Genomic DNA, 24,837 nt, shown 5'->3' on the forward strand with positions numbered 1-24,837 from the left:
TTTAGAAATCCTTTTCAAAGCTGGGTGGTGGTGGTGGCGGCGGCGGCGGCACACACCTTTAATCCCAGTACTCAGGGGACAGAGGCAGGCAGGTCTCTGAGTTCTAGGCCAGCCTGGTCTACAGAGGGAGTTCCAGGACAGCCAGGGCTACACAGAGAAACCCTGTCTATGAAAACCATCCTGTTCAACAAGACTTGCTCATTCACTGTGACGAAGTGGTGAGAAAAGAGGCACCCAATTCCCAGACGGTGCTGGCTGGGTGACTTCGGGGGCTCCCCTGCAATGGGTTCTTCACATTTGTCACTTAATTCCCAAATTGCCTTCTGGGAGGGATTGTGACCCACGAGGAGCTCAGCAGGAATGCAGCCACAGTGAGTTTTTAAAATGTATTTATTGATGTGTGTGTGAGATGTGTGTGTGTACATGGCACATTGGATGGCTGTCAGAAGACAGCTCTTGGGAGCAGAGTCTTGCTTTACACCTTGTTGAAGTAGGATGCTTGTTGTCTCTGCTTCTCATCTCTTTCAGGAGTTCTGGGGTTACAGATGCATGCCACGGTTTATTTTGTTGTTTTTAATATGGGTTCTGGGATTCACACTCAAGTTGTCAGGCTTGCACAGCAGATGCTTTTATCCACAGAGCCATCTCACTAGCCAGGAATCATCTTATTATATGAATTTTATGGGTCATAAAAATTGAAGATAGTGAGCTGTATTGGCTCATGTCTTTAATCCCAGTACTCGGGAGGCAGAGGCAGGTGGATCTCTGTGAGTTTGAGGCCAGCCTGGTCTACAGAGTGAGTTCTAGGACAGGCTCCAAAGCTACATACAGAAACTCTGTCTTGAACCGCCCCCAACCCCCTCAAAAGAAAATTGAAGATAGAGTGCCCAACCTAAGTGACGTTGCTGGTCTGTCTGACTGTGATGTTGGAGACTGGCTTCGAAGATGATTCCTGGCTAGAAGTCAGCCTGGCCTACATAACCAGTTTCAGGTCAGCTAGGGCTACACAGTGAGACCCTGTCTGGAAAAACAAAAAAATTCTTTTAATTGCAATATAGCTCTAGAGACCCACAGAGGTTTCCTAATGAGAATATACTCAGGGTCCAAGAATCTGAGCTTGCTTTACCCAGCAAGGCTGCATAAGGGGATCATTGAACCACAGGTGTGGTTACCAGGTGTTTGGAAGGGTCTACACTTGGCTGTGTGGTGTGCTTTGATCTAGCAAGGGGGAGGTCTTTTGTCTTGCCCCTTGGCATTGTTATAAAAAGCCCTTTTGAAGAGACAGAAGGGACCGTGGATTTTGACCCAGGTCCTCCTGAAGCTATCCTGTGTTTCTGTCTGTCTCCTCTCTGCTATCTTTCTATCTAAAAGTTTCTTATCCCTCTCTCCTCCTCATAGGAACCCTTGAAAAGGTGGGAGCAGGCCTCCCACATATAGCAACAGGCATAGTGGTCTATGTCTGTAATCCCCTCAGACTTTAGGAGGTTGAGGCAGGAGAATCACTCTGAGTTTGAGAACAGCCTGGTCTATCTAGGGAGACCCTGTCTTAAAATACCAAAAAAATTTAAAGAAACAAAGCCTTCAGTATATCTAGGCGGTGGGAAATGGCAAAAGTAAGGACTTGATATGCAAGTTTTGGTGGGTTTTTGTTGTTTTGTGAAGAATCATGTGCTTAGATTTTGAGATGTATACTTTGGCTACTTTAAAAGGAAGTCTTGGGGTTGGGGATTTAGCTCAGTGGTAGAGCGCTTGCCTAGCAAGCCCAAGGCCCTGGGTTCGGTCCTCAGCTCTAGCAAAAAAAAAAAAAAAAAAAAGGAAGTCAGGGAAAATGTGGATTTATGCATATGATTGTATGTGTGCCACAGTTCAGAGAGCCAAACATTTTCTCTACAGATCCAATTTCAGGACATTTTTAGAAAGTTTTAAATTTACTCAAGGTTAGCAACATGTTCATGCACCACTGAGAGAAAGTGGAAGAGCGAGGTTGGCAAATTAGATACTCTATTATCAAGTTATCTTTAATTTTTCAATCCACTTTAATCAGTTCAAGTTTTTCAAGTTTTTTTTTTTTTTTTTTTCTGAGACAAGGTTTCTCTGTGTAGTTTTGGTGCCTGTTCTGGATCTCACTCTGTAGCCGAAGCTGGCCTCAAACTCACAGAGATCCAACTGGCTCTGCCTCCCGAATGCTGGGATTAAAGGCATGCGCCACCACTGCCCGGCTCAAGTTCTTTTTTAGATTTACTTTTATTGGGGGCTGGAGAGATGGCCCAGTGGTTAAGAGCACTGGCTGCTCTTCCAGAGGACTTGGGTTCAATTCCCAGCAACCACATGGTGGCTCACAACTGTCTGTAATTCCAGTACCAGGGGATCTGACACCCTCACACCTATGCACATAAAATAAAGTTAAAAAAATTCTTTAAAAAAATTACTTTTATTTTACTTTATGTGTATGAGTGTTTTGCCTGCATATATGTCTGTGCACCATGAGCATGTCTGGTGCCCTCAGAGGTCAGAAGAGGGCATTAGATTTCCTGGACTGGTGTTGCAGATGTTAGTTACAGATATGGGAGCTGGGCACCCAACCTGGGTCTTCTATGAGGGCAACAGGTGCCCTTAACCGTTTCTCCAGCCCCTCATTATCAATATTTTATTTATTCATTTTACTTTTTCTGATCTCTTATTTCTCTTTTCTTTTCCTTTATCTTTTTTTTCCCCTTTTTTTTTTTTTTTTTAAGCTGAGGATTGAACCCAGGGCCTTGCGCTTAAGCGCTCTACCACTGAGCTAAATCCCCAACCCTTCCTTTATCTTTTTAAAAAATGCTTTGATCATACATTACACCAACTGCAGTTTCCCCTCCCTCCACTCCTTCCAGACCCCACCCTCCCCCAGATCCACTATTCCGTTTCCTATCAAAAAAAAGAAAGAGCAGGCCTCCCAGGGATATCAACAAGTTATGGCATGGCAAAACAAGTTTCAATGAGACTAGGCACAAACCCTCCAATCAAGGCTGGTTGAGGCAACCCAGTAGGAGGAAAAGGGTCCCAAGTGCCGGCAGGAGTCAGACGTCCCCACTCCCACTGCTAGGAGTCCCACAGGGACACCAAGCTAACAACGGTAACATTCATGCAGAGGACCTAGCTCAGACCCGGCCAGGGCCAGGGCCCGTCATTGTCACTGTCTCTGTGAGTCCCTATGAGCCCTGCTTAGCTGATTCTGTGGGTTGTGTTCTCATGGTGTTTTCGACCCCTCTGCCTCCTATAACCCTTCCACCCTCTTCTGCGGGGTCCCTGGCTCTGATTAGTGTTTGGCTGTGGGTCTCTGCATCAGCTCCTATCAGTTGCTGGGTGATGCCTCTCATTTTGAGCTGTGGGTGGAAGTATACACCTTTAATCACAGTATTTGGGAGGCAGAGACAGGCAATTTTTTGTGAGTTTGAGGCTAGCCTAGTCTGCCAATCAATAGCTCTAGGCCAACTAAAGCTATATAGAGATGCCATGCCACAAACAAACAAACAAACAAACATACAAACCCAAGCAGCTAGACTGGATGATGGGGAGGAGGAGGTCTCCTGATGAGACATGGAACAGAAGAAGAACACTGTGGGGCAGCCAAGGGCCTGTTTGGGGCAGTTGCTTCTAGGCAGGAACAAGGGATGGGGCGGGTCTAGGCCCATGGATACTAAGGAGTATCTGTTGTTCCCACTTCCCTGTGTGCACATGTGGCTTGCTGGAGGGAATCTCTCTCTTTTTTTTTCTTTCGAGACAGGGTTTCTCTGTGTAGCTTTGCGCCTTTCCTGGAACTCACTTTGGAGACCAGGCTGGCCTCGAACTCACAGAGATCCGCCTGCCTCTGCCTCCCGAGTGCTGGGATTACAGGCGTGCGCCACCACCGCCCAGCTCGGGGGTGGGGGTGGGTGGATCTCTTAAGTAACCCATTTGTATAAACCACCAGGCTACATGAGAGCTGAGCTCTTTGTGTTCATCGAGGATTTGTAATGCTTTAACAATCAAGGATCATAATTATTATATTACAATCCTGTCCTTCATTTTTTATTATTGAGGTGGAATTCACATAACATATAATTAGCCATTTTTAAAGTTATAGTCCAGCGCCTCTCAGGTTTCAAAGTGTGTTTCAAACTCTAGTTCAAAATGAAAGCCCTGATCTTCTGTTTTATTTTTTGTTTATTTTGCAGTTTTAGGATCAAACCAAGGCATCATACATGCTAGGAGGTGTGCAACCATGCAGTACCTCCCCAGTCCCATGTTTTTCTTTTTTAAAAAATATTTTTAAATGTATTATTAGTGTGTATATGTACACATGTGGAAATGGGGGCATATATGTGCCACAGCCTGTGTTTGTCATGGCACACATGTGGAAGTCAGAGGACAACTCACTTCTCCTGCCCAGTATGGGTTCCAGGGATCCAGAGATGGAATTCAGGTTCTCATGGTTACACAGCCAGAGCTTTTAACCGATGAGCCGTCACTTCAGCTCCTCATGGTGTTCAATAGAAATTTATGCCTGCCACTCATTTTTTTAGATAGGACCTCACCATATAACTCTGGCAGACTAGAACTCACTATGTAAATCAAGCTGGCCTGAAACTAACAGACATTACCTGCTTCAGCCTTCCAAGTACAGGGATTAAAGGCGTGTGCCACCAGCCAACACTCTTGAAATAGGATCCCTCCTCCTAATCTAGCTTTGTTCTTTTCATTTCCAGCTGTTAGGTGCCAGTCCCGTGGTTCATCTGTGTGCTGATTCAGCAGACGCTTATCCAGCACCGGCACACTACCCATGGGTAATGCTATATGGTCGGTAGTTCCTAAGGACAGAAGAACAACAGTGTCAAACAGGAGAACACAAAGCTTGTAGGGGTTTAGACACTGAGTGTATAATTGACAGCCAGTTAAATTATGGACTGTGCCTGTAGGAAAAAGATGCTTTGGGGTCTAGGGCGATAGCTCAGGTGATAGAGTGCTTGCCTAGCATACGTGAAGCCCTGGGTTTGATCCCCAGCACTCATAAACTAGCTGTGGTAGGGTATGCCTGTAATCTCAGCAATTTAGGAGGTGGGGGCAGGAGTCTTCAAGGTTTAAGGTCATATCTGGCCATATAGCAAGTTCAAGGTCAGCCTGAGAGACCTGAAACCCTGGGAAAGGAGGAAGAAAAAGAACAAGGAAGGAAGGAGAGAGAAAGAAAGGAGGAACTTGTGTCAGATACTTGTGAAAGCCGGTGAAATGGCTCAGCAGAGAAAGGTTTTGTTGTGGGGTGTTCACCAGAGAAGACTGCTCGCACATGGGTAAGCCAATAGAAAGTCTTTGGTAGCTAGCTAGCGACTACACTGGGTGTTAGGGATCCCAGGGTAGCCCCCACCCCATTCTTAGGGTGAGTTTTTAAGCACATAACCATGTCCCGGGTTGGCATACTCCAGTTAACAACAACAGTTAACCAGAAGCAGAACTACAGAAGCTAAAAAGCAAGATTAGTCCATTGAGAGACTTCCCCAGAACCACAGACTTTGATGGACTGGGTCTCTGTTTAAGTTTTGGCAGGTGGTGCTGTCTCTGTGCTGACTTTTACAGCTTGAAAGCTGTTTTCACCAGAGTCAGCTGTGCTAAGGTCTGGGGCCCTGTTATAGTTTCATCTCCACATGGTAGGAGAGAATTGATTTCTATAAAACCACAGCTCCAGATAGCAGTGAGCCCCACCATGTACCTTTCTTCCAAGTGCGAATAGATAAAATAATGTAATATAATTTATTTTATTCTTTAGATTTATTTTATTTTATGTGTTTGAGTATTTTGCCTGCATTTGTGTCTGTGAACTACATGTTTGCCTGGTGCCTGTGGAGGCCAGAAGAGGGCATCTGATGTATTGGCAGTGGAGTTACAGATTGTTGTGAGCCACCTTGTGGGTTCTGGGAACCAAACATGGATTTGCTGCAAGAGCAACAAGTGTGCCCAATTGATGGTCCATCTGTCCGGCCCCTGTCAAAACACCGCCCCCCCCCCCCCCCCAGACAAGGTTACTCTATGTAGCCCTAGCTGTCCTGGAACTCACTCTGTAGACAGGCTGGCCTCAAAATCACAGAGATCCGCCTGCCTCTGCCTCCCAAGTGCTGGGATTAAAGACATGCGCCACCACCACCCGGCAACAATTTTTTTTAAGAGAAGAAATACCTGTGATCTGGGCATGGTGATGCAGGCCTGTAATCCCAGCTAGGGAGGAGACTGGTGCAGGATAAGTTTCAGATCTGCTTGTCTCGAAGAGAAAAAGAAAGTTGAGGATCTGGCTCAGCCACAGAGTGCTTACCTTTGCTAGGCCTTGGGCTCAGTCCCCAGTTCGGAAAGGGTGGGGGTTGGCTTGTGAACAAGGGAGCTGCAATTCTTCTAGCACAGTGACTGTTTCTTTTTCAGGGACACTGGGGAGAAAGATCTTCCAAGGAAATGAACGGGGTCACGTGAGGATGGAAGTAGGAAGGGGCAGGTAAAACAGCATTTTCATTTGCTGCTGGAGAACCCCTGACATAAACGGGCCAGCGGTGTGGTCACTATTACCATTTTATAGATGTGGAAGTGATCCCTCCTCTCTGCAATCCCCCATTCCCGGTCAGACTTTGCCTGAGGCCACATGGTAGGGCCTGTAGTCTAAGGCCTGGTGAAGGTGGAAAGCGTGCTGTCCGACAGAGGGCAGGCTGAGAAGGCGGACTACAGGCGAGCCGGGTGAGCCTTGCATCGCCAGCCGCGGATGGGATCGCAGTCGTCCAGCAGAGAGTGCTGCAGAACCGTCTTGGCTCCCCGGGTTGCTGTGCTCTAGTCCCTACCCCACCACACCTACTGGGACTCCAGTACTCGTGACCCAGCAAGCTCTCGGCGCCCCAGGGCTTTTTCTTGCTCACTAGTGCCCTCTTATGTTTTCCTAGCTGCTTGTTTCTTAATCAAACTATGGAATAACAAAGCACAGCAAGTTACCTCGAACAGTGAGCCAGTGACCACACACACATGGACCTGCCTCGTCCCCATGCCCAGTCCCCACACAAGGAGCCGCACCAACTGCCAGCTGGTTGTTGCCACTGTGCCGTGGCTGCACGTCCCTCATGTAGGCACAATCTTGGGTTTCTTCTGGCAGCAGTTGCACCCCACCCAGAGCAAGTTTCGCTTTCCTAATGTTCAAAGTGCCTCTGACTGAGGGAGGGTGGTGGAACAGGTTTAGCATTTTCCTTATTATTATTACTATTGTTTTTACATATGCTCATTTGTTTAAGATTTCTTCTTTTTGGTGAGTTCCTCCCCTTTCTCTCAAAAGATGCCCAGAACGGCTCTCTTTGGCATTTGTCCAAAGTCCAGGTTCTAACAGCTTTCAGCTAGTTTAATTTTAACCATAAAGCTGTCTTTTGGAATAATTACTTTTTAATCCGGAAAGAGCCAGTTTGATACAAGACCATAAAAACCTCCTGCTCAGAGTTAACAGATGCAGAGTTAGGTTCATTGACTGCTAATATGTCTCTTAAGGGAGGGAGCTGACTGGGAGGATTAAAATGGAACTTGTGATAGATTGATCTGGTTGAACTGTTTCAATATCTGCTTTAATCACCTTAATGAACTTGGTGTCTAAGGAGAACAGGCTGGAGAGAATGGGGGGAGAATGTGAGAGTCCTTGAGCTGTTTTGAGCAGCAGGGGCAAAGAATGACCTCTTCCCAGAGCTGTCCTGGGCACAACCAGGTGCCCTCTGATTTCTGGGACAGTCTCTATTTCTCAGACAGAAGACATAATGACCATTGTCAGATCACCTCTCAATTGTCAATTCTAAAAATGTAGTCACCTAAGAGACCTGTCAGCCACCATAGACCTTTCTCCTTAGGAGTGGCATGGAGAGGGCAGGCTGGCCGCGATGTCCCCAGAGCTCCCTGCAGCTACCTGGAATACTTTTGATTCCATTTCTTCTCTTATGACTCCAGTCCTTTGTAATAAGTACTTGTGTATAAAACCTTAAAGGATTTTTGATGTTTCAGGGTAGAAATCCGTCTTCCTTTTTGTTGTTGAGGTGGCAAACTTTTTATTTGGCAATAAAAAAAAAATCAAAGATGAGAATGGGAAGAAAACAAGGTGTGTGTGGAGAGCAGTCCAGAAAAAGGGCTGGTTTGCTGAGGCAGACGAACTTGGGAGAGCATTACTTTGTAGAATTCATCTTGTTGGCTCCTGCTGGGATTGCTTGTGTCCAGGGCTCTGCTGGAGCGGTGGGTAAGAGGGAGAGGAAACCAGAGTAAGTCTGAGCAGCTCTTCACAGTGGCAATTCTTGAATGAAAATCTGGCAATCCAATTGGAGATGAGCCTTTTGGGGGCAGCTTGGTGGCACATGTGTGTGATCTCAGCTCCAACGAGTCCAAAACCATCCTTGGCTACATGGGAGTTTAAAGTCAGCCTGGGCTATATGAGATCCTATTTTGGAAAAAAAAAAAAAAAAAAAGACAAAAAAAACAGTCCCTCCCCCACATACGGGCAGATGCAAGAAGCCAATGCTCAATGCTCACTGCCGGTCCCCTGTTCTCTGAGAGACAACACCTGTAGTGGTGTATGGGTATATTTGATGTCTACACATACAACAATCCATCCATTGACCCCTCTGACCTAAGCTGGAACAAATTAGAGCCCGGTGCTCTCCTCTAACTGAAAAAAGGATGAAATCAGAATAAATGTAAGTTTCATATCCACAGAAACGTTTGCTGGAAAGATGCCCCGGAAGGAAGCAGCAGGCAGTGAACCTTGGAGTTTGACTATGTTTCTGTTCTGTCCTTTACTTCCTAAGACTTCCAGAGCAGACCTGCTCCCCAGGCTTTCTCCTGATGCCCTTCCACACTTGCATCTGGGCTGTTACATCCCAAGACACCCTTTCCTGAGTCCTCCATCTGCATCAAAGGTAGGGCTTGAGGTGGAACTCTCTCCTGGAGGGAACTGTCACCTCCAGGCTGTTTTAGTGATGGCTTGAGGAGCCTTGAAGGTAGCTGCTGGGCCTTAGTCCAGCTGGGAAGGAGGAACACAGATCCCAGATGCCTATCTCATGGATTCATGCCACCTTGCAGGAGGGACAAATGCGTCTCAACTGGTTCAGGAGTGGGGGTCAGGAACTTTTGTGTCATTAATTCTTAGCACATCCTAATTGTTTTTCAAAATCCAGTATGTAAAAGATTAGGATTTCTCTTTATCTAGGTTCTATTCTTTTAAAACAATTAATAGTGTTTATGGGTGTGTGTGTGTGTGTGTGTGTGTGTGTGTGTGTGTGTGTATTGGGCAGGGAAAAATAGTTGGGAGTTGCTTCTCTCCTTTTACCACGTGGGCCCTGGGAATTTAATTTACCATGGTATCAGGCTTGGTGGCAAGCACCTTTACCAACTAGACATCTTGCTGGTCCCTACAGTCTACTCTTGAAGGCACAGGGAGTCAAATGTGAACAGCAGAGTCTAAGAAACAGAAGGTCACAGAGAAAGCTTGGGTTATTGGGGCAGATGCCAGAAGTCCTGGACTATCCAGGGAGCATATAAACTAACGAGACCACTTAGGGTATGAGAAGACTGTTTCTACATTGGATCACTGAGAAATTCCCTGTCAATGCCCTAATCCTGGAGAGAAAGGAAGGGAACCAAAGGCTCAAGTCAGAGTCCATGCAGCTGACCTAATTATATGGTTGCCCGACTGTTTAATTAGTAGATATTAGTTGTGTGGTGTTGGACAGCAAAGTAACCAGTAGCCCTGAATAGTAGCAGCGCTGTCCTGGGGCTCTGGAAAGAGGTGACAAAGTGTTCAGCTGGAGGCCTGTCTGTCTCTGGCTCCGATCAGAAGTGGAAGGTACCTGTGAAGCAGCCCAGATTTTAGCTCTGGGAAAGAAAGTGCAAGTGAAGACCAGGAAATCCCACTGTGGCCAAGGAAGCCACAGACAAGTTGCCTCACCCTCTGCGGCCTCAAGAGGAGCCCCAGAGGCTGTGATACACTAAGTCACATGAGTGGGGCATGTGGGAAGGTGTTGCTATAGGGTGTTTCCTGCCTTGTCAGCAAGACACTGTGCATCTCTGTTCAGCTCAGTTATCCCTTAGAAACTTTGTCGATGGGAAGCTGGAAAAAGAGCTAGAACAAACTGAAGCGTCCGAGAGCCTTGTGAGCTGAAAAGCTGAACCTGGACGCACTCCTCTCCTCTGAGAAGATGGTGAGCTGGCAGGGTACCAGTGCTGTGTGAGTCTTGGTCAGGTGAAGGAGGGGATAAAGGAAAGGCGAGGACATCAGCAAACATCTTCTTGTACCAAGAGTTATTTTCTCCCCACAAACACTGGAGGTTCGGTTGTCCAGGCCAGCCAGCTGACTGAGTAGAAGAGCAAACCGAGGAGAAGCCACAAGTGGGCTAGAGGAAGTGGTCAGGCTGAACACCGTGTATAGGTGCTTTGATGCTGAGATGGTTGAACTCTAGACCTCACTATAAGATGTGAAGAGTCACTCTACGTTTATAAGCTCATTAAACTACTTGTATTTTTGACTGTCTACATGTTTGCCTTAGAGAAATACACAGAGGGCTTCAAGCCACACCTAACCCTTCTCAGAGCTCTTGGCCAGCAGTTTCTTCTAATTACTCCAGTGAGCGTCTCTGTCATTTACAGTTCACAGAAGACAGGGCGGAGTGATTCCTGGTTTGGTATCTTTTGCAGCACAGGATGGGGGCGTGGTTCAAGTTCAGGCAAAGTCCTGACATCAGTCTGAACTGTCAGACTGCCAGAGTTGAGTGTCAAACCCCATCTCCAACACACACACACACACACACACACACACACACACACACACACACACACACCACACATGCACACCACATACACACACACCACACATACACACACATACACACCACATACACACACACACCACACATACACACACACACCACACATACACACACACACCACACATACACACATACACACCCATCACACATACATACACATACACACACATACATACACCACACATACACACACACACACCACACATACACACACATACACATACACCACACATACACACCACACACACACCACACACACATACACACACACTCACCACACACCACACATGCACACACATACACACACACACCACACCACACATACATACACACACATACACACACACATACACACCACACACACACCACACATACACACACACATACACACACACATATACACCACACACACACCACACATACACACACACATACACACCACACACACACCACACATACACACACACATACACACACACATACACACCACACACACACCACACATACACACACACATACACACCACACACACACCACACATACACACACACATACACACCACACACACACACACATACACACCCACCACACCACACATACACACACACATACACACCACACACACACACATACACACCCACCACACACACACACATACACACCACACACACACACATACACACCCACCACACACACACACATACACACACATATACACCACACACACACACACATACACACCACACACACACACATACACACATGGAATTTCGTGTTGTCTTTGGTCCTAGAGCAGGAATAGGCTTTATTTGTACTACTCCGACTTTATGGTAACAGGTGGCTGGTTCACCTGAAGGCTCTTCCCCATTCCTTCTGGGTTTGTAACTAATTAATGTGTGTGTGAGGATACGCACGTGTGTAGTTGTGGGCACATGTGCCATAGCACAGGCGTGGAGGCCGGAGTCAGCTCTGTCTTTCTACCATGTGGGTCCCAGCAATGACTCTGGCCAGTTGGTCTTAGCAGCAACTGCCTAAACCCACTGAGGCATCTATTTATCAATTTATATTATTTAATAAAATAACATATATTGGTGTATTTTATGCATATATTTCTATAATATTACTTATTTATTTATACAAGGTCTCACTCTGTAACTTGTTGGTCCTAAACTCACTGTGTAGTCAGGGTGACCTGCTCAGCCTTCCAAATGCTGAGATTATAGGTGTGTGCCATCCCTCCCTCCCTGTCTTCTGCATCCTTCCTTTCTCTTCTCCTCCCCCCCTTCTATAGATTCTTCTGTAGCCCAGGCTGCCATCAAACTCACTATGTAGCAAAGGATGACCTTCAGCCTCTGATCCCCTGACTCTACCTCTCAAGTGCGAGATTATAGGCATGTACCATCATGTGCAGGTTTATGAAGTGCTGGGATCGAACCCAGGGCTTTGTGTGTGCTAGGGAAGCCCTTTGTCAGCTGAGCTACATCACCCGTGGCCTGGGACTCTAGGCAGCCCTTCCGCCTTAGTGTCCGTGTGCTGGAATGACAAGACACGGGCTACCAGCCCCAGCCCCTTATAATTTAAAGACATGAAGAGACTTTTGCCTTTTTACTTCTTCCCTTCTTCTCCTCTCCTCTTATCTCCCTTCTCCCTCCTTCCCTCCCTCCCTTCCTTGGATGTTTGGGAGACTATGTATAAGTTAGTGATCACAATCCTCACTAGATTTTCTGTCTGCTGGCCTGGGGACGGTGCCCAAGACAAGTAAGGCATGCTACCCCGTCAATTACAAAGGGTCCTCTGCCCGGAGTTGGTTTTCCTGACTTAATGTCAACAGCCTTATCTCCAGCAGGGGCTAATAGCTTCAGTGGCTCCTGCTCCCCCCATCTCTGGGGGGGTGTGCTTCCTCCTGTCTCAGGGCTAATAATAGGTGAGATCAAAAGCCGGTGTCCTCTGACTCACCTTTATGAGATGTTTTCAAAGGGGAAGCAGCAGGGAAGTGGTTAACCTCTTCACCTGGCATCCTTTCCAAAACAGCCAAGAGTCCAGGAACATCAAGGCAGCCACAAGCCTTGTAACCTCCATGCCAGTGGGCTTTGTGGGTGAGGCTGCCTGACCAACCACACAAAAAGGCACATGGCCAGAGGTTCTGACGCTCGGACAGGCATCTCTTTCTAGACTAGCTCTCTTTGGACAATGGCCCTCCATTCGGCCTGTGACATGTAAAGCCTATCAGATGCTTCCTTCACTCAAATACACTAGGAATAGTAAAGGAGCTGCACTTAAAAAATATGTAATTTTTAGTGACATGTATGGATATGTGCATGTGAGTGCAGGTACCTGCACAGACTTTTTTTTTTTTTTTCTGAGACAGGGTTTCTCTGTAGCTTTGGAGCCTGTCCTGGACTAGCTCTGTAGACCAGGCTGGCCTCGAACTCACAGAGATCCACCTGCCACTGCCTCCCGAGTGCTGGGATTATAGGTGTGCACTACCACCACCCGGCTACCTGCACAGACTAGAAGCATCAGTCTTTTAGTGACATGTATGGGTATGTGCAGGTGAGTGCAGGTACCTGCACAGACTAGAAGCATCAGATCCCCCTGGGAACTGGAGTTGCAGGTGATTGTGAGCTGCCCCACATAAGTGCTAGGAAGTGAACCAGGTCCTCTGCAAGAGCAGTGTCGTCTTTTAACCACTGAGCCCCACCCCTTCTCTCTCCTCTCAGTACCTGGGTTTACTCTAGGGCCTGGACCGTGGTAGGTAAACACTATACCACTGAGCAGTATCCCATTCTTCTTTTGTCGTTGTTGTTATCACATTTAGAAATTGGAGCTGGGGTGGGGCTGGAGAGATGCTCAGCGGTTAAGAGCACTGGCGGCTCTTGTGCAGGACCCGAGTTTGGTTCCCAGCGCCCACAATGGCTAACAAGCATCTGTAATTCCAGTTCCGTGGGATCCAGTGCTTACTCGGCACCAAGAATACACGTGGTGCGCTTACGTGCATATAGTCAAAACACTCATACACATAAAAAATAAATCTAAAAAAGGTTTTGCTATGTGTGTGTGTCAGATGTGTGCCAGAGTGCTGTCTATGGGGTCAGTTACCTCTTTCCACTGTAGATTCTGGGGTTGCCAGGATTTACAGCAAGTGTTGCCAAATGGGGAAGACCCACCCAGCCATCTCACATGTGCCCCTTTCTCTCCTGTTTATTTGGTTATCTTCTTAAAAATTAAGGTATCATCTTTCCCTCTTTCTTCCATGGGTCTGGATGTTTTGCCTGCATATGTGTCTGGGCATCACATTGAATTCCTGGTGGTGCCTGATGAAGCCAGAAGAAGGCATTGGGTTCTCTGAGACTGGAATTACAGACAGTTGTGAACCACCACTTGGGTGCTGGGAATTGAACCAATGTCCTCTGGAAGAGCAGTCGGTGCTCTTAACCACTGAGCCATCTCTCCAGCCTGATAGCTTGTTATTTGAGGCAGGATCTCTCATGTTGTTCAGGGAGCAGAGGATGACCTTGAACTGAATTCCTGTGTGTGTGTGTGTGTGTGTGTGTGTGTGTGTGTGTGTGTGTGGTGTGTGAGGGGGGGGGACTCTGAGAAGTTGGTTTTCTCCTTTTATCATGTGGGTAGCCCAGCTCTTCAGCCCTAGTGAAGCATTTCTACCTGCAGAACCATCTCCCGGGTCGGGGGCTCGAATTCTGGATCCTCTTGCCTATACCTCTTTAGTGATGAGACTAAAGGTGTGGACCACAATACCCAACTCTTTTTGGAGGAGGCAGGGGCTCACCAATTCTCCCTGGGTGGCCTTCAATTCACTTTGTAGCACAGACGGGCTTGAACTTGTGATCCTCCTGCCTCAGTCTCCTAAGGAGCTAGGATTAGAGGCTTGAAGGCCTGGTATGGAGTTGGATTTTAAATGAAACAGATGTTATGGCTAAGTGTAGAAGAACCACTGTGCCCATGAGGGTCATTCACAGCAGAGCCTTGAGGACGAAGAAATTGAAAGACAGGGTTTTGGGGAGGAGACATCTCAGGAGACTCTGGGAATCTCAGAAGTCTGAGGGAGCTCGGTCTATCTGTTGAGAGGAGTCTGGCAGTGGTGTGAGTGAGGACTGGGCAGCAGCGAAGGCTGGGCAGATTATAAAGATGATGTAGTTAAAAAAAAAAAAAAGATAATGTAGTAACTCTGGAGCCTGGGAGGAGGAAAGTCTGCTTGTGTACTTTCATTAAATCAATAGCATGGGCATATAGCACTCATTTAGGTGCCAAAACTCTTTTTAGGAAAATACTTGAGCTGGACCTGGTACTATAAACCTAGAACTCAGGAGGTATAGGCAGGAAGATCAGGAGTTCAAGGCTAGCCTTAGCTGCATAGTGAGTTTAAGGCCAGATTGGACTATAGGAGTCACTGTCTTAAATTTTTCTATTACATTTCTTTATTTGTGTGTGTTTGTGTACATGTGCTGATACATGAATGCCACAGCTTGAATGTGGAAGTCAGGGGACCACTAGCAAATACCCACATGAGATCTAACACATATCATTAGGCTTGTTGGCTAGCACCTCTAAATACTGAGCCAGCTGGCTGGCCCAACTCTGTGTTAAAAAGATGAAATTAAATAAACAAAAAACATTTGTGAGTGGCAAATCTGGAGATGGACAAAGGTTTGGAAGCCAAATGCTTGGTCACAGGGGAGCCAGCAAGCCACCTACACAGATACCATTTTTAGGCTTCTGCCGCCGGGCACCACCCTTGGTGGTGAGCAGTCTTTCTGAGTTCTATGTATGTGTGGAGGCCAGAGGTTAATGCTGAGTGCCTTCTATTGCTCTCCGGTTAATATAATGATTTTTTTTTTTGGTGGGGGGTTTGTTTGTTTGTTTTTCAAGACAGGGTTTCTATGTGTAGCTTTGTGCCTTTCCTGGAACTCACTCTGTAGTCGAGGCCAGCCTCGAACTCACAGAGATCTGCCTGGCTCTTCCTCCTGAGTGCTGGGATTAAAGGAGTGCGCCACCACCGTCCTGCGCATAATGTTTTATTTTTTTTAAGACAAATTCTCATTCCACTATGGCGTAGAACCCTTTGTTTGGATGAGGATAACTTTGAATTTCAGATCTTCTTGTTTCTGCTTTCCCAGAGCTAGACTGATTAAAGGTATGCACCCCCAAGCCTGGCCTTTTTTTTTCTTTGTGGGGTACTAGAGTCTCACACATGCTAGGCAGTTAACATATAACTAAACTAAGGTATACTCCAGCTTATTTTTATTTTTGTGGTGTTGACAATTAACCCTAGAACTTGTGTGTGCTAGGCCAGTGCTCATGGGTCTATACTCCAGGCTATTTGTGTGTGTGTGTGTGTGTGTGTGTGTGTGTGTGTGTGTGTGTGTGTGTATGTGTGTAATGGGGGGCATGTAAGAATATGTTGACAAAGGCAAAGCTAATAACCAGCCATTCCACCAAGGCCTTAGTCCAGGAAGATGAGGACCCACACCCTCATCCTTGTCTTTCCATGTGGCCCTTCCTCCTTTGCTATTACCATGAGATACTCTTGGGCCAAGAATGGATCTTATCTTTCCACTTGGACACTTACCTGTCCTTCTGGAAAGCCAGGCACTTGTCTTTGGGGACATGTGTATATGCAAATGTATATGCATGAGGGCTAGAATTGTGCTCCCTACAGTGATCACTGCCAGACAGTCAATGCTTTGGACTCAGCTAAAGGGAGGCAACAGTGATAGACACCCTGTGCTGGAACAAAAGCTTGCTGTGGCATCAGGGGTTTGCCATTGTTTTCTGGGAATAGAGAAGAAAGCTGAATTTCCAGTCAGCAGCATTCACCTTTCTGAGAGGGCAACAGGAACCTCTAGAACAGCCAGATGTCCACTTTGTGTACCGTGCTTTCATTGGCAAAAAGGGGCTGGCTCTTTGGGAACTGGATACAGAAACAGCCTTTGTGCAAGGTAGAGGTTATTTTTAGCTCTGTAGTGAGTTCGAGGCCAGTCTGGGCTTTGTGAGACTGTCTCAAAACAACCAACCAAACAAGAAGTGAGACTGCGAACAGTCTGGAATATTTTGTTGGCTAGAACATGATGCAGAGGGATATTCTGTCCTACATCGGCCTCAGTCTTGTGAAGAATAACCTTGGCCCGGAGCCGCAGCCCAGCACATGAAGGACAGAGCCAGGTCTGTGTTTCCTGTAGACACTCCTCCTGGGGTATGGGTCTGAAAAATCTAGCCTGCTGAGCCAGAGGTGGGCAATTAAAGACAGACCAGCTTCCCACTAGGGGGAGAGGGTCCGGTCGCTCCCTAGAGAGGACACCCCATGCAGGCTGACCTGAAGCCGCTGCCCCGAGGAGGAATATGGCCGGCCGGGGACTCTGCTCTCTAGCCAGTGCTCGGCCTTTACCAGCTCCTACCCGGTTTTCCTTAGAGCAGGAGGCAGGGAACAAGGTTGGTTGTCTAGATGCTGCTAGTGGGGTGAGTGTTGTTCAGAGGAGTGTCCCAGGGCCCAGCGCCAGGCCGATCCCACCTAACGTCTCTATTCCTCACTCAGAGTGCTGTAATCAGCAGGTTGATTCAAACCAGGAGGGGCTGGGAAACCTCTCTGGCAGGAGATTTCGAAATGAGATTTGGATTAGAAGAAACATAGTGGGTAGGGTTCTAAGGCACAAAAGAGACAGGAAGAACTCCATCCTGTCCAGGTCTCCACACTCTGCTGGATAGCGGGGATAGACAGGAGAGCTGGAGCAGAGGAGTCTAAGGAAACACAAAGCTGCTGTTCCTTGCTGCCTGCTCCCACCCTTGACAGCAGCACCCTGTGCCGCTCAGTTCACCAGGCGAAAGCACACCTGCCGCAGAGCTTGCTTTCGGTCTAGGGCATGTCAGCACCAGCAAGGGGTAGATGAAACCCAGAACTCCATGAGGGAGGTGGGGGGGGGGGGGGGGGAGCAGGAGGGGAGCTGGCAGGTAAGTGGGAGAGAAGCGTGTGAACTGGGAAATGGAGTGAGTAAGGAGGCCTGGGTACTCACAGCCTGGGTAGCCCCACACAGAAAGGGCAGTGCCTCACTCTGCTGACAGCTGCTGGCCCACGGCACCCTGTATCACATGGTCTTCCCTGTGCTTGAACTCAGAACACCTGGCATGGGTTAGGGGATGGCTCCAGGTTGCAGGTGCCTGTGGCATGAAGAACATGGAGGAAAATAATGGCTGGATCGAGAGAGAGAAAGACAGATATGAGGCAGGAGAAGCCAAGGAAGTGGGAGAATGATAAGAAGAAGAATTCCCAAACAGGAAGATGGATAGGGCATCACTGAAAGAGCAAAAGGAGGCATTTGAGGCCAGGCGTGGCAGTGCATGCTTCTCATCTGAGCACTCAGGGGCAGAGATGGGAGGAGAGCCACACGTTCAAGGCCAGAGGAACTACGCAAGACAGTCTAAAAATAAATAAACAAATACAACTTAAAAGAAGATCGAGTCGAGGCTCATGCTTCTCATTTAGAAGATGTGAGTGCCACAGTTAAGCGTCTCCAAGCATGGCCAGTGCTTAGCCAGTTCGTCATGGCCACTCCATCTCAGTTAGGCAAACTGAAGACTGCAGGAGTTTAGGAGGCCATTCAGGACGCGCCGCCACGTGAGAGATGCCGGTGGACTGCGAGAACTCGCTGAACGGCTCTGAACAAGAGGGGCTTATGATTCACGAGCATGCCTACCTGCCTCGTGCAGGGTGGGGACCCATCTAACCGGAATCACCGCCCAGCCTCTCCCAGTTTCCTTAGATGACAAGCCTTGGCATCCTCGGTCCACCCAACTCAGCCCCCAAGCGTTTTGCCAAAGCATCAGTAAACAAGTGCAGGTGAAGGAGGTCACAGGTCTCCGAATTTTGTGTTGTTCTCCTTCTGTATCCAGTGCATGACTAGCCAGGATGTCTCATCAGGGCCTTTAACATTCTTTCCTCAAAGATTGCCAAACACTGTGTTTTGAGCTCAGGGTAAGCTTTTTATTTTGTATCACTATGGGTCTGGAAATCCAAAAATTTGCCTAAATTGTATATGAAAAATTGTCCCTCACTGTCAATGTGCCCAGTATTCCCAGCAGCCCCTGTTAACTTGACCTCAGCAGCTTGCTTGCTTTTCTTGCCAGACTTAAATAAAAATGGAGTATCATTAGTTATAACATTCAACATGCATTTAGGGGTTTGTATGCCAAAGCAGTGAATTTTAGTTAATCCTCCCAATTCTGCTCTCTTGGCACTGCAGTTTATAGACATGGAGTCTCAGGAGAGCAAAGATCTTCCTCAAAGTCAGCCAGTTGACCTTGATGAAATGGCTGTAGTTCAGTGTCACCCAGTGTTTGTTTATTTGTTTTTGAAACAGGGTCTCAAGGTATCCCAGGGTAGCCCAGAACTCACAGTGAAGGTCAAACTCCTTATTCCTCATGCCTTAGCCTGGGATTACACCCGGGAACCAGAAACCATCCCACCATGTTGTTGTGGTGGTGGTTGTGGTGGTGGTGGTTGTGGTGGTTGGTGTTGTGGTGGTGGTTGTGGTGGTGGTAGTGGTGGTGGTGTGGTGGTGGTGGTGGTGGTGGTGGTGGTGGTGGTGGTTGTGGTGGTTGTGATGGTGGTGGTGGTAGTGGTGGTGGTGTGGTGGTGGTGGTGGTGGTGTGGTGGTGTGGTGGTGGTTGTGGTTGTGGTGGTTGTGGTGGTTGTGGTGGTGGTGGTGGTGGTTGTGGTGGTGGTGTGGTGGTGTGGTGGTGGTGGTAGTTGTGGTGGTGGTGGTGGTTGTGGTGGTAGTTGTGGTGGTTGTGGTGGTGGTTGTGGTGGTGGTAGTTGTGGTGGTGGTGGTTGTGGTTCAGCCTAGGTTGATCTTAACCTCCCTTTCCCTGTGGCTGTCCTGACCCTCTCACCTCCTCCTCTCAAGCGCTGGCATACAAACAGGCTGTTGTTTGGTTTATTTAGCTCTTCCTTTTGTTTCTCTTGAAATAATGTCTCACTAGGTATCTCAGGCTGGCCTGGAAGTTACTACTATGTAGCTCAGGCTGGCCCCAACTTGTTGCAACTAGTTCTTCCTACCTCATTCTGGGATTACAAGCATACATCATCATGTCATCTTATTAACAGTTATAGGATGAACTTTTGTTATAATAAAATGTATAAGCCAGGCATGTGGCACACACCTTTTCCCAGCACTTGGGAGACAGAGGCAGATGTAGCTCTGTGAGTTCAGGGCTGTCTTGGTCTACAGAGTGAGTTCCAGGCCAGCTAGGACTGCAGATTATGAAACGCTGTCTCAAGAAAAAAAAATCTAATTTTATTTCTTTGATTATGAAGAAAGGTGAAATTTTTTTGTTTGTTTGTTTTTGCTTTTTTTTTTTTTTTTTTTTTCTGAGACAGGGTTTCTCTGTATAGCTTTGGAGACTGTCCTGGAACTCACTTTGGAGACCAGGCTGGCCTCAAACTCACAGAGATCTGCCTGCCTCTGCCTCCCGAGTGCTGGGATTAAAGGCGTGCGCCACCACCGCCTGGCAAAAGGTGAATTTTTTTTTTTTTTTGAGCTGAGGATCGAACCCAGGGCCTTGCGCTTGCTAGGCAAGTGCTCTACCACTGAGCCTGTGAAATTTTTACTATGGCTTTTGTTATTTGAAGCTGGCTATCCCATGAATAGCTTACTAATGCTAATTTGTTTGTTTTCTTTCTTTCTTTCTTTTTTTCCTAAGGTAGGGTCTTACAATGTAGCCCTGGCTGGCTTGGAACTTGCCATGTAGACCAGGTTAACCTCAAACTCACAGACTCACCTCCTGAACTCTGGGAATAAAGGCCTGTCCCATCACACTTGGCTTTGGTTTCTTTATTTTTATTATTGATTGATTTTTTTTTTTTAAATAGAGTATTGTAGAGTTCTGGCTGGCCTCAAGCCCACTATATAGCTGAGGATGACTGAATTTCTGATCCTCCTGCCTCTACTCCCAAGGCTGGGATTATAATTGTGAGCTACTACTTTATTTACTAGTTTTTTGTTTATTTTGTTTGTTTGTTTGTTGTTTTTCAGCCAGGGTTTCTCTGTGTAGACCAGGCTGGCCTTGAACTCAGAGATTTACCTGCCTCTGCCTCCCAAGTGCTGGGACTAAAGGTGTGTGCCACCACCACCACCACCACCACCACCACCACCACCACCACCACCCACCCAGCTTAGTGTGGTGTGTGTGTGTGTGTGTTTTGTGTATTTCATTTTTCTTATGGCTATGTAAAATCTCTTCCCAGCTTCACCCCTACTAGATGATTTTATTCAGCTACCATCTTGGTTTGTCTTCAAAAGTTACCTTCTAACCAGATGGGATAGGTATGGTCACACCTCTCTGATTTAATCCTGGTCTCCAGGAAAAACAAAGGACAGAAATACACCTAGTGTCTGAGTACTTGGAGGACAGAGGCAGGCAGATCTCTGTGAGTTCAAGGCCAGACTATTCTACATAATCAAGTTCCAGGCCAGCCAGGACTACATAGTGAGACCTTGTCTAAAAAAGTAATACCCCGGTGGGTGTGGTGGTGGCTCATGCCTTTAATCCCAGCACTCGGGAGGCAGAGCCAGGCGGATCTCTGTGAGTTTGAGGCCAGCTTGGGCTACCAAGTGAGTTCCAGGAAAGGCGCAAAGCTACACAGAGAAACCCTGTCTCGAAAAACAAAAATAATAAAATAATACCCCAAACAGACAAAAGGTGTATGCCAGAGATACATGTTGCTGTCATATTCTGGGCCTACCCAGCAGTTATACACATGCTAATTCTAGCAGGAACCTCTAATTCTAAGAACTCTTTATGGGAGGGTGGAAGTACAGGTGTATTATATTTTATGGAAATGGAACAGAGACCCTATGTCTGCAGGTTCCTCTTGCTTCTAGGGAAGGTCCCAAGTGGCAGGGTTGTGCTGGCACAGGCTGGGGGTGGCCAGCCTGCCCTCTTCCCCCGTGAGTCGCAGGTAGGCCTGGTCCTTTGCTCTGTTATTACCGCTGGCAGATTGTTTGTGCCCCTGGCAGAAGGGACTCAAGTCTTTCCAGTTCTCCTGCTGTCTTCCAGCAACTCATCCGCTGCTGTGCTGTGCGTGGGGAGGGGAAGGCGCCTAGGCCTGTTACCTAGAGTTCCTCCATGGGCGGTGGAGGCAGGGAGAGGGCCAGGCTGGAGCCGGCTGGACTGGCTGAGCAGAGGAAGTGAAGACAGGCTGAGTTTCTTACATGATTATGGAAAAGTGGGACTCTAGGGAGGAGGTCAGGCTATGTCGGGGGTGGATGCTGGGAGTTCACCAGAGCTCTGATATGGCTTTGGAACATGCTGACCTACTCTGCATCTCCCAGGCAGCATCTCTCTGCTGTCCTCTCCTGTCCCATCTAGAGGTGCAGACCAAGTACAGCAGTGCAGATGCCACCTTGGCAGACTCAGGCTCTCCTGGCACCATTGGCTTCCCTTCCAAGTCTCTGGCTTTCCCTTGGAAGTAGATGTCACATGTTCACACTGTCCTGTGTCATAGTCGCACACCTCCAGGAAAACAGTGGGCTGCTTGATGACCGGGCTGTTTCTTAATCTTGGTAAGCCCGTCTCTCTGTGTCTATAAAGTGACAGTAACAACTCTTCAGGGTAGGAGGGCTCAGTGAGATGCCAGGTGTGGTTAGCGTGGATACTGGACCTTCCCTTCCTTATTCTTCTCTTCCGGGTCCACACGGAGTGACACCAGGGAGCCCGAGAGGTGTCTGCTTGAGGTCAATGTCTGGAGGACTGGATGCCATGCTGGATCTCAGTACACCTGCTGTTTCCTTCTCACCATAGGTGTGCCCACCCTTCTGTGGTGCATGGGCTGTGAGGTTTGTTTTTCCTGAGAGCTGTGAACTTCTGGAGGGGTGCTCTGATTCATCTCTGGACCCCCAAAGCTTCCACATCAAACCTGACATCGTGCTTGATGGCCACTGAACGGTCACAAGGAAATGCAAAGGACCTCTTATTTCAGAAACAGAGGCGTTCCAGAGACAGTAACCAAACTCTGGAGTATGGCAGACCCACCACTCACGAGTGTGACCTAGAGCGGATGGTTCATCTCCCGAGCCTCAGTTCTGTGTCCAAAAATAGACTCAGTAATAGCTACCTCTGTTGTAGGGATTGGAGATGATGTCAGAGACAAAGCCCAACACGCCACGGCCCAGCGCATAGTAGGAGCTCAGTAAATGGAAGCAGTGATTGCCTGAGGTCACAGGAGTGTGTGTGTGTGTGTGCGCGTGTGTGCTCGTGCCTGAAGCAGTCTTGCTCCAAGAACTTGGGAGTTCATAGCAAGTGACACACAGCTTTTGGTGCGGCAGGAACTTCTTTGTTTTGGTCTTCACGTGAATGTCGGGGGTTCTCACCATGGTTTATTCTGCAGTAATGACATTAGCATCTTGATTTAGTAGCCTGGATACTCAGTGGCACTCACCTCGTCTGCTGTGGGTAGCTACTACCTGGATTTCTTCTCTGTTGATGATGGGGGTTGGGATAGGTATAGGAAGGGGCCATGTCCTCTGTCAGCTCTCCCTCAAGTCAGCAGTTGGAAGTGAAACTGATGTTTGTATTGGAGCAGATGTTACAGTGATCCAGCTGCTACCTCTCACAAATCTGGTCACCTTTTAAGATTCCTGTTGGTGTTTTGAGACAGGGTCTCAGTGTGTTTTAAAAGTTTGATTTGGGTAGAAATAAATACAACCATTTCATAGAAGCCCACCTCCCACCTCCATGTCTTTATGTTCCATGGTTTCAGGTCCGAGGTCCATTACAGTTTATATATATATATATAAATGAAAAATGATGTATCTTGAGATAAAGAAGCGAGAGAGGGAAGGACAGCAAGCATGCATTCGTACAGATTTATAAATTAGCAGAGACAACAGGCTGACAAACACTATGACCCAAAGGAACCTAGGAAGTTCCAATTTGTGGTGTTTTTAAAATTACATTTGTTTATTTGTGTACACATGGAGGTCAGAGGGCACCTTGCAAGAGCCAGTTCCCTCCTTCCATGGTGTTTGTCCTGGGATTGAACTCAGGTGGCCAGGTTTAGTGCCTCTGCACACTGAAGTATCTCACTGGCTCAGGAGGTCCAGTCTGTAACATGCCTGCCTTCTCCAGCCTGGATCTCCATTCCCCTCTAATCCTCTGGCACTGGTTCTGCTATGGTCCCCTTATGCCTCCAGCCTGGTATCCACAGTGGGAGCTGCAGGCAGGGGACAGGGAACACAGGCAGAGTGGAACACGTTGATGCATCAGAAGAGCCAACACGGCCCTTTCTGCCTGTCAGCCTGGGCAGGAGAGCAGGTGTCCAAACAGGATCCAGTAACTTAGGGAGGGGCTAGCAGAGGTGGGAAGGAAGCATGTTGGTTTTGGACATGAGAAGGGGACAGCTTAGATCAGGTGACTGCTATCACCTGGGAGAGTAGACCCAGAGGATGGATCATAGAAGTCCCTTCCCATAGTAAGCCAGGCCTTCACCACCCCAAACATGGCCAGGTACAGTTCCCCGACTGGTCCCACACTTCCCACCCTGTCCCTTCATCAGCATCTTCTTCCAGGTCTGCCTTTTTAGGGATGGCCATTATATCTGGAAGTCATGGCCACAGTACTTTCACCCAGCCTCACAGAACTGTGGGTGAAGGAGTTTGGAGATTACTTTGGCCCTGCCTGTAATCCCCGGAGTGGGGCCTTGTAATCCTACTTGACAATGGCTCCCTAGGCTTTCTCAGCCAGCAGCCCTGTAAGGTCCCCACTCCTCCTCCATGGCCAGGCCAGGGCTGGAAGGCTCTTAAGTTCTTTAATGGTGTTGGTACCCGTCTAGACCTGGTATCTCACTGGCTCAGGTTCTGTGGTAGGAACGAGAGGAAGAAAGTTTTCCTCCTGGGGTTGGCAAGATGGTTCAGTGGACAAAGGTTTTTGTCACAAAGTCTGAATCCCTGAATTTGATCCCCATGACCTAGTGTGGTAGAAAGGAATAAATAGCTGGCTC

The 24,837-nt window shown here is 47.7% G+C and overlaps 1 protein-coding gene across 8 annotated transcripts in view; it reads left to right on the forward strand.

Moving 5' to 3' along the window:
- Window positions 1–24,837, forward strand: part of LOC118595569 (golgin subfamily A member 6-like protein 22) — a 37,485-nt gene that overhangs the window by 9,633 nt on the left and 3,015 nt on the right. For 5 of the 8 annotated variants that reach the window (XM_036206270.1, XM_036206281.1, XM_036206292.1 and 2 more), the window contains 3 exons: window positions 4,728–4,805; window positions 6,424–6,493; window positions 8,814–8,924. The gene's annotated coding sequence lies outside the window, so the exon portion shown is untranslated. Of the gene's footprint in view, window positions 1–4,727; window positions 4,819–6,423; window positions 6,494–8,813; window positions 8,925–24,837 lie in introns of all 8 variants that reach the window. The other 3 variants (XM_036206236.1, XM_036206246.1, XM_036206255.1) reach the window with 3 other exon arrangements.

This window comes from Onychomys torridus, chromosome 1 (genome assembly GCF_903995425.1).
Source record: "Onychomys torridus chromosome 1, mOncTor1.1, whole genome shotgun sequence".
Lineage (NCBI taxonomy): Eukaryota > Metazoa > Chordata > Mammalia > Rodentia > Cricetidae > Onychomys > Onychomys torridus.